This window comes from Camellia sinensis, chromosome 12 (genome assembly GCF_055761805.1).
Source record: "Camellia sinensis isolate YWXY chromosome 12, ASM5576180v1, whole genome shotgun sequence".
Lineage (NCBI taxonomy): Eukaryota > Viridiplantae > Streptophyta > Magnoliopsida > Ericales > Theaceae > Camellia > Camellia sinensis.
The window spans coordinates 154,701,386-154,712,896 of record NC_138972.1 but is presented as its reverse complement, the minus strand read 5'-3'; the positions used below and the strand labels follow the sequence as shown (position 1 = coordinate 154,712,896).

The following is an 11,511-nucleotide window of genomic DNA, read 5'->3' as shown; positions in this document are numbered from 1 at the left end:
TATGTAAATGCTTGTCTTATCTGATGGGTTTAATGTTATTATTTTGAGGGCGTTACAAGAAAACTCTCTCTTAAAATACTCAAGCTTTTCTGGGGTGTCAACCCTCCACCTGAACATACCCATTATCTCGGCTAGAGTGGTTGGATAATAGAGTGATGGATATAGGTTTGAATACCTCGACTAAAGCCTAAAATTGGGACTGCGGCAAGGGTTTTTTGAAGATTAAAGGGGAATTTGTCTCAATTTTCCTAAAAGAATGTGATTTTTATCAAATCCCAAACTTAATTCTATATGGAAACAAGAATCAAAGAATCTGGAAACAAGTTAAAGAAAAACAGAAAAGAACATGATTCAGAATCAAGAAAGCAACATTTTTTCAAGAAACATTGAGTAGGTGTCTGCAGATGTGCAAAATCCAAGAACAATGGCAAAATTGTTGAAGCTTTGAATTTATAAACACTATGTGCAGGAATCACGAACAATGTGAATAGACACAAAGATATATTGCACAGTGAAGATTCAAGAACAAAAATTGATTTGCAATGGCAACGAACAGCACGTAAAATAGGTAACAAGTTTGGAACAAATCAAAGGAACAATGAAAGACTAAACTTATAGAGGAAAGAAATTGTGAACATACCAAGTGGAGTTGACAGGAAGTACGCTAGAATGAGGATCGCCAAAGTCCAATGATGGTATTGTCTAGAGCTTGATAGTAAAAAGCTCACCGGAAGCGGTAGTTAGATGATCGCAGAAAGCTCGAAAACATGGTAATGGAGGTTTTGGGGAAGATTCATAGATAGAGAAAACTTTGAGAGAGAGTGCGAGAATGTGAAGTGAAAAGACAGTGAAAGCGAAAGAGTTTTTGTTAAAATGTGAAAAGGCAACAAAATGTAATTAAAATGCCTTGGACGACGTGCTTGTCAAGTGACGTACGCAGAAACGACGCGACCTTATAGCACGTGTCAGGTACGAACCAATGAGAAAGGGACGTGTCAAAGGAACGGTTGAGGAAACAATGTGTGACAGCTCATGCGTAGATTAAACTCTTAGAGTTCTTGAGTTAATGAAGCAACAACCTCGGCTAGAGGAATGACCTCGACTGGGATGTCTAAAGAATTTGATTCTTGGTTCTTGACCCTTGGTAAAGTGGACATTTGAAACTTGGGTACTTGATGCCGACGAAATGATCACGATTGTGAAGAAGAAATGTAATTTTAGCTGACATACTATATGGGTAAATGATATAGGTTCCATCACCTCATATTGCCGAGGTAATAGAACCTAGGGGGTAGCTGTGGGGACATAGTTTGTGAATGACAGCATATGGCCAAGGTGATGCCGGGGTGTCAGTTGAGGTGCCACGTGGCTTGGTTCTGGCGCCGAGGTGATCTTGGCTAGGTCGAGGTAACCTGCATGGATATCGGAATCCAAGATGACTGGATAAAGGACAAGAGTCCTAGAATAGGGGAAGGTCTTAGTCTGGATAAAGATAGAGCTCTTAAGGAGTTTATCCCTATCTAGCTAAGAGTCCAATATGAGCATTGAGCCTGAGTCCATTGAAGTTAAGCTTCTATATGGATCAGGTCAGTGTTGGCTATATAAACAGGGCACCATCGTGGGTCTAAGGTATGCTTTTTATGTGTGATATACTGTAGGCAGTAAGTTCTTTCTTGTGGGTTAAGCACAATCAGCTATCTTTGAGAGATAATTACTGACTTAATCGTCGGAGTGCCCCCTGGTGGACGAACCACTGCCGGATTCTTGTCTTTCTGTGACAGATTGTTCGGGCTTAATCTATTCTGCCGGTGTTCTTCTGCTAAGTTTCCCTATTTGGTTGTGTGGTCAAAAATCAACACCCACACTAGTATATGCATTTTGTTTCTGATAGAAGTACAAGTTTTGAAATATCTGATTTTTTGAATAAGTAAAAATGCTTACACTATGCCAATCAAGAAACAAGGATAGCCTTGATGGTAATACAAGCATACTTTTTTCCTTTATTCATTACAACAAAATTGAGTTTTACGGCTCCACATTAACGACATACAGTAAATGCAAGACGTGGTTTCTCACTTTTGCGACTTGCTTTTTTTGTATGTTATAAATAATTTCCAAACCACGGCATGTCTATTGCGTAGGCTGTGAATGCTAATAATGATGATTTTTTTACGGTTTGCAATGTTAGTCGTAAATAATAAAGCTTTCTACAACGTGCATATGGCATGCCGTTAATACATCAACTATACACGACACGTGTACACCAGTCGTTAAAAATATTGAACATTTCACAGCGCAAAAAAGCCAGGCGTTAAAAATACACTTTCCACGACCCCCATATGCTAGCCGTTAAAAATATTTTACTTTTCATGACATGCAATTTCTGTCGTAAATAGTATGTCCAAAATAAAACTAGGCACCAAAATAAAAATTTTGAGCGACAAACACAAAAAAATAAAAAAAATAAAAAAAATAAAAATGCATGACCTCTTTGGCTTCTAATCAAAAGTAACGTAGAAGAAGGTTAGTTACTCTCTCCCTTCTCTCTTTCTTTCTTTCTTTCTCTTTGCTTCTTCTTGAATGTATGACTATTCGATTATAAAATTCTAGGGTTTTACTCTTATTTTGTGCACTTGATTTGGCTAATGTGCAATTTCCTTTCATCTTCATCCATTTAGGGCTTCGTTCTTCATCGAGAAGGGTTCTACGTTTCTTAGAAAGGGTTTTTGGTCTAGATTTTCACTCGAGATTCAAAAAAGGCACAGAGAAGGGTTTGATGGGAGCAAATCCGCAGGAACTCAACCTCAATCTCTCTGAATCGTCTCATCGCATTGTACGCAAAGAGAGAGAGAGAGAGAGAGAGAGAGAGTTGAAAGGAGGAGCAAAGCAGAGATACACTAAGTGAAGAAGGGTATTTACCTGGTACACTGCTTCATTTGATCAAAAGCATCGCTGGTAAGATGTTTTCTAAACCCAAATATATATATACTAGTGTATACCCGTGCCTAAAGGCACGGTGCTAATAATGATAAAATCAAAATGTAATTGAATATAAAATTGTTGGGTTAAAATATAATTTATTCCATTTGTTGCTAAAAAATTGAAGTCAAAATATAAATCAAGGTTAATTTTGAAAAGTTTTTTTTTTTTTAAAACTTGAAAATAAACATTTCCTAATCAACTATTTAAAGTACGGCAAGTAACTCAATCATAAACATTTTGATTTTATTAACAAACTTTATGACTCTAAAGCATAAACTTCATATCAACACAAAAATTAAAAATAAAAGCATCCTTACCAAGCAAGTAAAAAAAAAAAAAAAAAATTTATAGAGACAAAATAAAACGCACAACCCAAAGATATTGTACATTTGTTAACACAATAATCCAAAAAAAAATACACCAAACAATGCACAACCAATGCTTGACAATTACAAAAAAAAAATCAAATTGAAATTGAAATACCAAACAATGCATGCCAGCCAGTGCTCTATAATCTACAAAAAAATTAAAATTGAAACGCACACCAACCAATACTTTGTAATTTAAAAAAAATTAATTTTAAACACCAAGCAATGCACACTTGCTAGTGCTATTGCCACAACTCAACATTGTAATAGTTCTTTGCAAATTATAAACCCAAAACTACATGAGAAAAAATATAGGGGGAAAAAAAAAATTTAACTTGCCCACATGGTCACATGAGATTTTAAAAAATGTATTCTCAGCACAATCTACACCACATGGAAATAAGAAAAAATCAAGTACAACAACTTACTAATGGTGCAGAGAGACCATATATATTTTGTTCAAACCTTACGTAACACAACAGATATATAAAATCATGGAAACACCTATGTAAGGACTAAATACAACTGTAAATGTTTTGTAAGGTACATCCCTTTTCTAATCACTGATAAATGTGAACGCATACAGGAAAAGATTTCAACTGTTGAAGCAATTATGGATTTAACAATTATAATAGACCTCATCAGTCAGACAATAAGGTATAATAGAGGAGTTTATTCCCAAAACCAACCAACAATACAAAGTTAATGAAATAAAGAACATCTGTAAGTGTGAAATCAATAATCTTCTGCACTTTTCAGTGTTTAAATAAACATCTAAAAAAATTTCATATACAAAATTGTAGAAAGCCTACTGTTTTAAGCATTCGCTTTAAGTGAATAAATCTTCCCTCTGTAGAGATGAACCTTGAGAGCAGTCTCAAAATGCAAAGCTCAAAAAATATTGTTTTTCCACTTCCCGTTGGTGCTGAAATGACCATATTTACATCGGATTGGAAACAGGCAGAAAAGCATTCACTCTGTAATGAGTTAAAGTACCTATACAACAAATACAAATGCATAAACAATACCAATTACACCATGTATAGCAACAGAACAATATTTTAGGCATTGTGGTCAATTCCCTAAAGAAAATTTAGCATCATACATTGTTTGGGAGGCACGGTGTAAAGAAAATTTAGTGTATGCCCGTACCTAAAAGCATGGTGTAAAGAAAACAAATGGGAAAAAGGATACAAATGGGAAAAAGATTAAAAAAAAAAAAAGTTTGGGAGGCATCCATTGCCACTGGTGGCGACATCATTAGCAGGGAATGAAGGGGATGCGGAGGAGGCACATGTGAGGCGAACAGAGTCGGTGATGGCTTAGGGGTGAACAGCAGTGTTGTAGGTGTAGGGAAAGAAGAGAAAGAGTCAATAGAAGATAGAAGAGGTATGGTGAGAAAGAAGAGAGAAATGGAAATAGTGAGAGAGTGAAAAAAATCTCAACGCTTCACTTTTTAGTTGGGATTATCTAAACCATTCTAACCAAATATAAGAGAAATATTTTCAAAATTTGCTACAAATATAAACTGAACTAACTACACAAAAATCACCTAAATAAACATCTATAAATCTAGAAACAATGAATCAAATGTAAAAGTTAAAAAAACGAACTCATCAATAATGAAAATTCAGTGTTTGATTTTTCCTTGGACTTGCAGTACCTTATTCACAAATCACAATAATATGTTTGAATATAGATATTAGACTTTTCTCAAGTGTACAAAGGTTCTAGAGTTCCAAATAGGAGACGTTGCACATAATAATACATATGTAAGCAAATGATCCTTCCAACTGAACCTTTTTATCAAGCATTACACATGCAACCAGTTGTGGCTAATACAAAACACATGAAAGGCCAACTCAATAAATAAAAAAAAAAAAAAAAAAAACAAACACATGGAAGAAGAAATTATTTGAAAACCAACAATGAACAACAATGTGCTACCAAATAAACCTTGGAGTTTGAATCATATTTAAAATTTTTGAATGAAAAATGAAGAAACTTACGCACCTTAAAACACCATTGCACTGATGGAACACATACTTGGGTGTCCTAGTGGCATAAGTCTGTCTGATAAACCATCATCAGGAGAAGTGTTTTGCACCCAAGCTTAGTTTCTCCCTGTATTCCAGTCAGTCAACTTCCTATCAGCACTATAATTTTGATTTCGAACATAATTCTTCATTTAGTTATCTAAAAAAAAAAAAAGAGCTACATTGGTCTACCTTCTCATCATAATGTGTAAATCAAAGAGCTAGGAAACAAAATTAATGTAGCAGAGGCAGAAACGGGAGGGGAAAAGGAAAAACAAAGAATAATCAATATCTGGAGTTGTAGACATGTTTGAATTTCTACATATTTCAAACATAATAGAGAACAAAAGGGCAACTTTAAAATTATAAATTTCACGGAGGGCAACAAAAGCTGAAAGAGAAAGGAGGAGAGGAGTGAAACAACAAAATCTGAGAGAAATAACTTACCAGAGTGAGCTCTGATGGGGGAAAGAAGGAAACAACAAAAGCTGAGAGAGAGAAAAGAGAGAGAGAGAGTTTTAAATTTGAAATCAAGAAACCTACGCACTTTAAAATACCATTGCACTGAAGAAATCAAGAAACCTGTTAATCACTTGAAGATACAAAGCAAGCAAGAGAGATGTGATATAGGATTTATGGATACAATCATGGAATTAATTTTCTTAAATAAACCTGATGAAAAGTGCAATAAAATAGAAGCACAAATGACAATTCAATTAAAGAAGAATGCATGGATAATTTTTTTTTAATTTTTATTTAAGCTTTAAATTTTGGTTCCCCCATGACTAAAAGGATATATTATATTAGAAGTCCTATTGAAATTAAGTTGCCAAACTATAAAACAATATGTGCAACATATGGATTGTGTTGAGCCATGATACCACTATCAATCATCCCATAAAAACAAATTGAATTAATGATTGGGATCCATTCCACTAATGTAAAGATGATGATAAGATAAACAAATTTACTTATCACACTATTGCTCGTTTGTAAATGGGCATTGGACGTTAAAAAAAAAATTAATATAACGGTGATATCATATTAAAAAAAAAATTGATCATATCATTGAATTTTTATTTTGTGGATGATGCAACCATTTTATTGTTCTTGGTTACATTGTTTTATCAAGAGTTGTGCCTCGTTTGGGAATTCAAACTCAAATTTGGAAGAATTGTTAAATACTCTGTTATCCTCAAATGCTGTACAATTCTATGAACCAAACATCTTTGAGGAAAACAAAAAAGAATAATGAAATTGTGAGTTAACATAGCTGAAAAACAACAAAGGAATTGGTGACTTGTTTCCTTCTGTTTGAGTTGATTTTTTGCTAGATGTGTTGTTTCACATTTTTACATCAGATAAAATTGTTACAAAATCTAAATCTTTAATATCAAACACAGAAATTAACAATTTTTATACTGGAATGCAATATTTCAAATAAGATAAATTAGAAATCAAGAAATTTATTGAAATCAATGTATCAAATCTAAAAACTGAGAGCGAAGACTCACTGTCTCGAGGATAAGAACTGAACCGAAACTTCACTGATACAATGATGCTTCCTCGACAATGTTGAAATTTCCTGTTAAAAATAAAATTAAAATTGTCGAAATTTCGGAGGGAGGGTAACACCATAATAATTGAATCTCATTCTCCAAGCCAAGTCTGGCAATGGTAAGGAAGATCAAAGGTGCTGTGATTGTGTGAAACCACATTTATAAATTGAAGGCACTTTATGGGTACTTTTTTTCCGGGAAAAAATTCGTACACACAATAACATGAATATAAACAACAACAACAATAACATCCAATCAAATATAATCGAATTTCACAATGAACTCAAAAAAACCACTAAAATTAACCAAACAACATTAGAAATCGCAATTATTCATATGTAGATACAATTAAAAAATAGACACAGCCCGTCAGAAAGAGAAAGAGAGAGGCAGGACACGATGAACTCAAAAAAAAAACCTAAAATTAACCAAACAGTATCAGAAATCACAATAATAAAAAAAACACACAGCCCAACAGAGAGAGAAGGGGAGAAGTAGAAACCGAGGACTACCTTGCGAGCCGAGTTCGAGAGGCAGAAATCGAGGACTGGAGATTTCCTCACTATCAAGTGAACATCTTCATTTGCTCTATGGCCAAATCTGCATGTCAAGTTTATGTTTAAAAGATGACTATCCAGTCTTCAATCATTAATTAAGAAAAATAAATAAACGAAGATTGAGTACATTGATACATTTCTAGTATAACCATCATCAAAGTATCCAATTCAAATTAAAACCAAAATCAAAATTCGTTATAATCATAAGTATTTTGAAGTTCACCATTTATCATTTAGAAAGTCCAAACATAAATTTATGTCACAAAACAAAAACAAAAAAACAAAACAAATTTATACTATCTATCAAGTAAATCAACAACCAACATAAACAACAACCAACAAAACCAACTTTAATCTTCAGTAGCTTTCCCAGAACTATATGTTAATATTTTAAATAACAAATTTTAATTGATCTCTAAGTGAGTAACTCGAAGCTTTCCCTGGTCTTAAGTTTACAATCTCCTTTTCTAATGGATTTTCACCACCATATATGCACCATAAATACTATAATTTACATCTAGTGTAGCGTAACAAATCCCATATTTCTCATATTCAAATGCGGACCTGCTATAGATTTCCTCACTGTCAAGTGAACATCTTCATTTGCATTATGGCCAGGTCTGCGTGTCAAGTTTATGTTTCAAAGATCACTATTCAGTCTTCAATCATTAATTCAAAAAAATAAATAAATGAAGATAGAGCACATTGGTACATTTCTAGTATAGCCATCAAAATATCCAATTCAAAAAATTAAATCTATTCAAGGTTGAAGAATATATGCCACTGTCAAAAGAAGCAAATAATACACTATCAACAATCCCTTGGTATAATATATGAAGTTTGTCCCAGTGAAGGTAATACTGTAGGAGCTATAGAAGGCAAGGAATATATAAATTAAGATTAAAATATATATATATATAATTGTGACAGGGTGCTTTTGTGGGAGAAAATTGAAAGGATGTAGCATGCAAAAGAAGTAATAAACTGATCTACGAAAGGGGAGAGGCAGAAATCAAAAAATTTATTGAAATTAATTAAAAGAAGTAATAAACTGATCTACGAAAGGGGAGAGGCAGAAATCGAACCTTGCGAGTGCGAGTTCGAAGGGAGGGTGGTTGTCGATGCTGAAATTTTTATTCATACGAAACAAATTGATTGGAAAAAAAACCTAACTTGGATCATCATCCGTATATCATCACCAACCTGAAAAAGTGAAACAAAGAGAAAAAATTCATCAAATACCAGTTTCATTTTAAAAATAAAACCTTTTTAAAAAATAACAGAGATTGCCCGTGCCTGAAGGCACTATCTAATAAAATTCTTATATTACAGTCTATGTGTTGCAAAAATGTTAACGATCATAAAAATGTTTTATGAAAAGTGTCTCAAAGTTGTGATCAAATAGCCAAAAATGTTCAGGATCAATCAATCGACCTACAAAGGTTAGATGATTTTTCATAAAACTACTTAAGAGAAATTATGTAGTATACCCAAACAAATATAGCCTTGAATAGTATATCAAAAAAAAATAAAAATAAAAATTAAATAGTGTGTGGTTTAACTTGGTTATAGTCGAATTCACATGTGAAGTGAATTTAAAACATACATTACTTTATTAACATTTGTTTTGTGTTTGAATTCTTGATCTATATATTATTTTTCTTAGTATTTTTTAACGTATGAAGTAGCTGACATTATTTGATAAGCCACTTTGTAGGTGAAGCACCTCAATTTCTTAATTATTGTTCTTAAAAAGCAACTAATATGCTATTTCCAATATTTTTTATTTATCCATTAAATTAGAGCTACCCTTAATAAAATAAGGGGAGAAATGATGGGAAGTGGTCAATGTATACGTCCCAAAAAAAAAAAAAAAAAAAAAAAAAAAAAAAAAAAAAACAAACAAACAAAATAATAATAATTGGAAAAAGCATTCATACCAATAAAAAACAATCTCTTCTAATTTTATATGTAATGATATGACAAATTACATATTAACTTTTGATTTATTACAAATTCAATCATGTAACTCAACTCCATTGCGATGTCATTGCAAATGAATTGTAAATTCCAAAGTGCAAGTCTTTAATATTAATCTAGAAGAGTTACCCTCTATCTTTCGTAAACAAAATTCTTGTTCTTTCAATTAAAATTCGCCAAGAAATAGATAATTAAATATGTTGCTAATAATAAATTTAAATATCTAAAATAAAACATCATTTTCTTATGGAGAGTTATATAATTGGAAAGATCCCAAAACTAAATTAAATACGACAGTAATTCCATGTACGCATAAAAATCAGAAAAACATGCATACAAAATCAATATGCAAATCGATTCTAGGTAATGTGAAGACTACAACCATAATGAATTTAAACCACATTAATTTTTCTATATATAAATTGTAGTGCTCTTAATGGTTCCATTCAGCAGAGAAACATTTGGGTCTAACCCCAAATAACACTTCAGCTACATATTTAGCAGTCCTTGCTGGTTCCTTGATGTTGTATTGGGATATTAAATTTGTGGAAAAATAAAAATAAAAATAAAGAATAAGTGAACAAAGTAAAAGCTCATTGCCAATCATGATACATTTCAGACCCAAAATTTTTTTAAAAATTAAATCCAAACCCATAAGCTACATAAAAAAATAAATAAATAAAAATTGGGATAAGAATGCACAAACAGAACACCAAAAACCCTCTTCCCTTATTATATAGATATATGTTTGATAATACAGATGATTAGTGAGAAAACAAAATTTTAAATTTGGATTTCCACTTCTATTTCTTTACATTCAATAGAAGGGAAATAGGAGCTCAAACTCAGGAATCGCACCTGGCAAGAGAGCACCACAGGCCTTAGAAATTGAAAAAGCTAGAAAGATAACAATAATGTGACTTGGCAAAAGAATTTAAAATAGCAATAATATGACTATAGTCAAATGAATAGAGGATAAAGTGGTGAAAGGTAAAAAAGAAAATTACCAGCCAATGCCAACCACCAAGACCAACAGCCTTCTTGACGACACCTTGTTCTGTTGTTCTGTAGTTTCCTGTTACAATAACTTTGGTGTGCCTAGGAAGAACAGAAAGCTCTTCATCCCCGCTTTCTTCCCGAAAAGGTAAGAGAATCCGAGAAGAACATAAATTTCCCCTAAATTTCCCACTTGACAATTTCGAGCAACAAATAGAAATCAAACCCAGTTACTTCAAAAATAAGCAAAACACATCCGATTAAAATGCCTAAAACGTCTAAATTTAGTCGAAACCTTCCTTGTCATAAGCAGCTGATATTAAAAAAAAAAAAAAACAAATTCATTAGAAGAACACCCATCAAAGCAAACTCGGTCTTCACTATTCAGTACCCAGAAGCAAAAATGTTGCATAACCTAGTATTCATATTGAATTGCAGACCCAGAAGAACCCATAAACTTCAATTCATAGAGTGTCTCTTGTTCTAATTTGTACTTGGACTATTCTCTTCACACATTTCAATTGAATGAAGCTATGATATTACTGAAGATGAAAACAATAAAGATTGAGGGTGTGAGAGAGAGAGAGAGAGAGAGAGAGTTCTGTATTAATGTTGATTCTTCAAGGGGTCTGACACAATTTTGATACCATCAAAAATTATCAAATAACAGAGATAAATTATGATACCATCAAAAGTGAAATGTGAAATGTGAAATATAAATTATGATACCATCAAAAATTATCAAATATATGATACCATCAAAAGTGTTTTGTTTTCTTTAAACTGATAAACTGATCAAATTTTCTCATAAACTGATCAAATTTTCTCATAAACTGATCTACTGGAATGTGAACAGGTGAAATTTAGATCGAACACATCTCAGCCAATTCAAATACTGAAGTGCCCAAACTGATCTACTGAGATAAATGGCGAAATTTAGATCGAACACATCTCAGCCAATTCTATTCCACAAAATTTCTACTGGAATGTGAACAGGCAAAAATTTGATTTATTTATCTCATATACCAAAATC

The 11,511-nt window shown here is 32.6% G+C and overlaps 1 long non-coding RNA gene across 1 annotated transcript; it reads right to left on the bottom strand.

The window, feature by feature from the left end:
* Positions 1-5,832: 5,832 nt before the first annotated feature.
* Positions 5,833-7,549, bottom strand: LOC114257673 (uncharacterized). The gene is made up of 3 exons (XR_014345939.1): positions 7,458-7,549; positions 6,901-6,971; positions 5,833-5,874 (listed from the first exon to the last, which is right to left on the bottom strand). It is a non-coding gene; the product is annotated as an uncharacterized LOC114257673 (long non-coding RNA).
* Between the last annotated feature and the right edge of the window lie 3,962 nt (positions 7,550-11,511).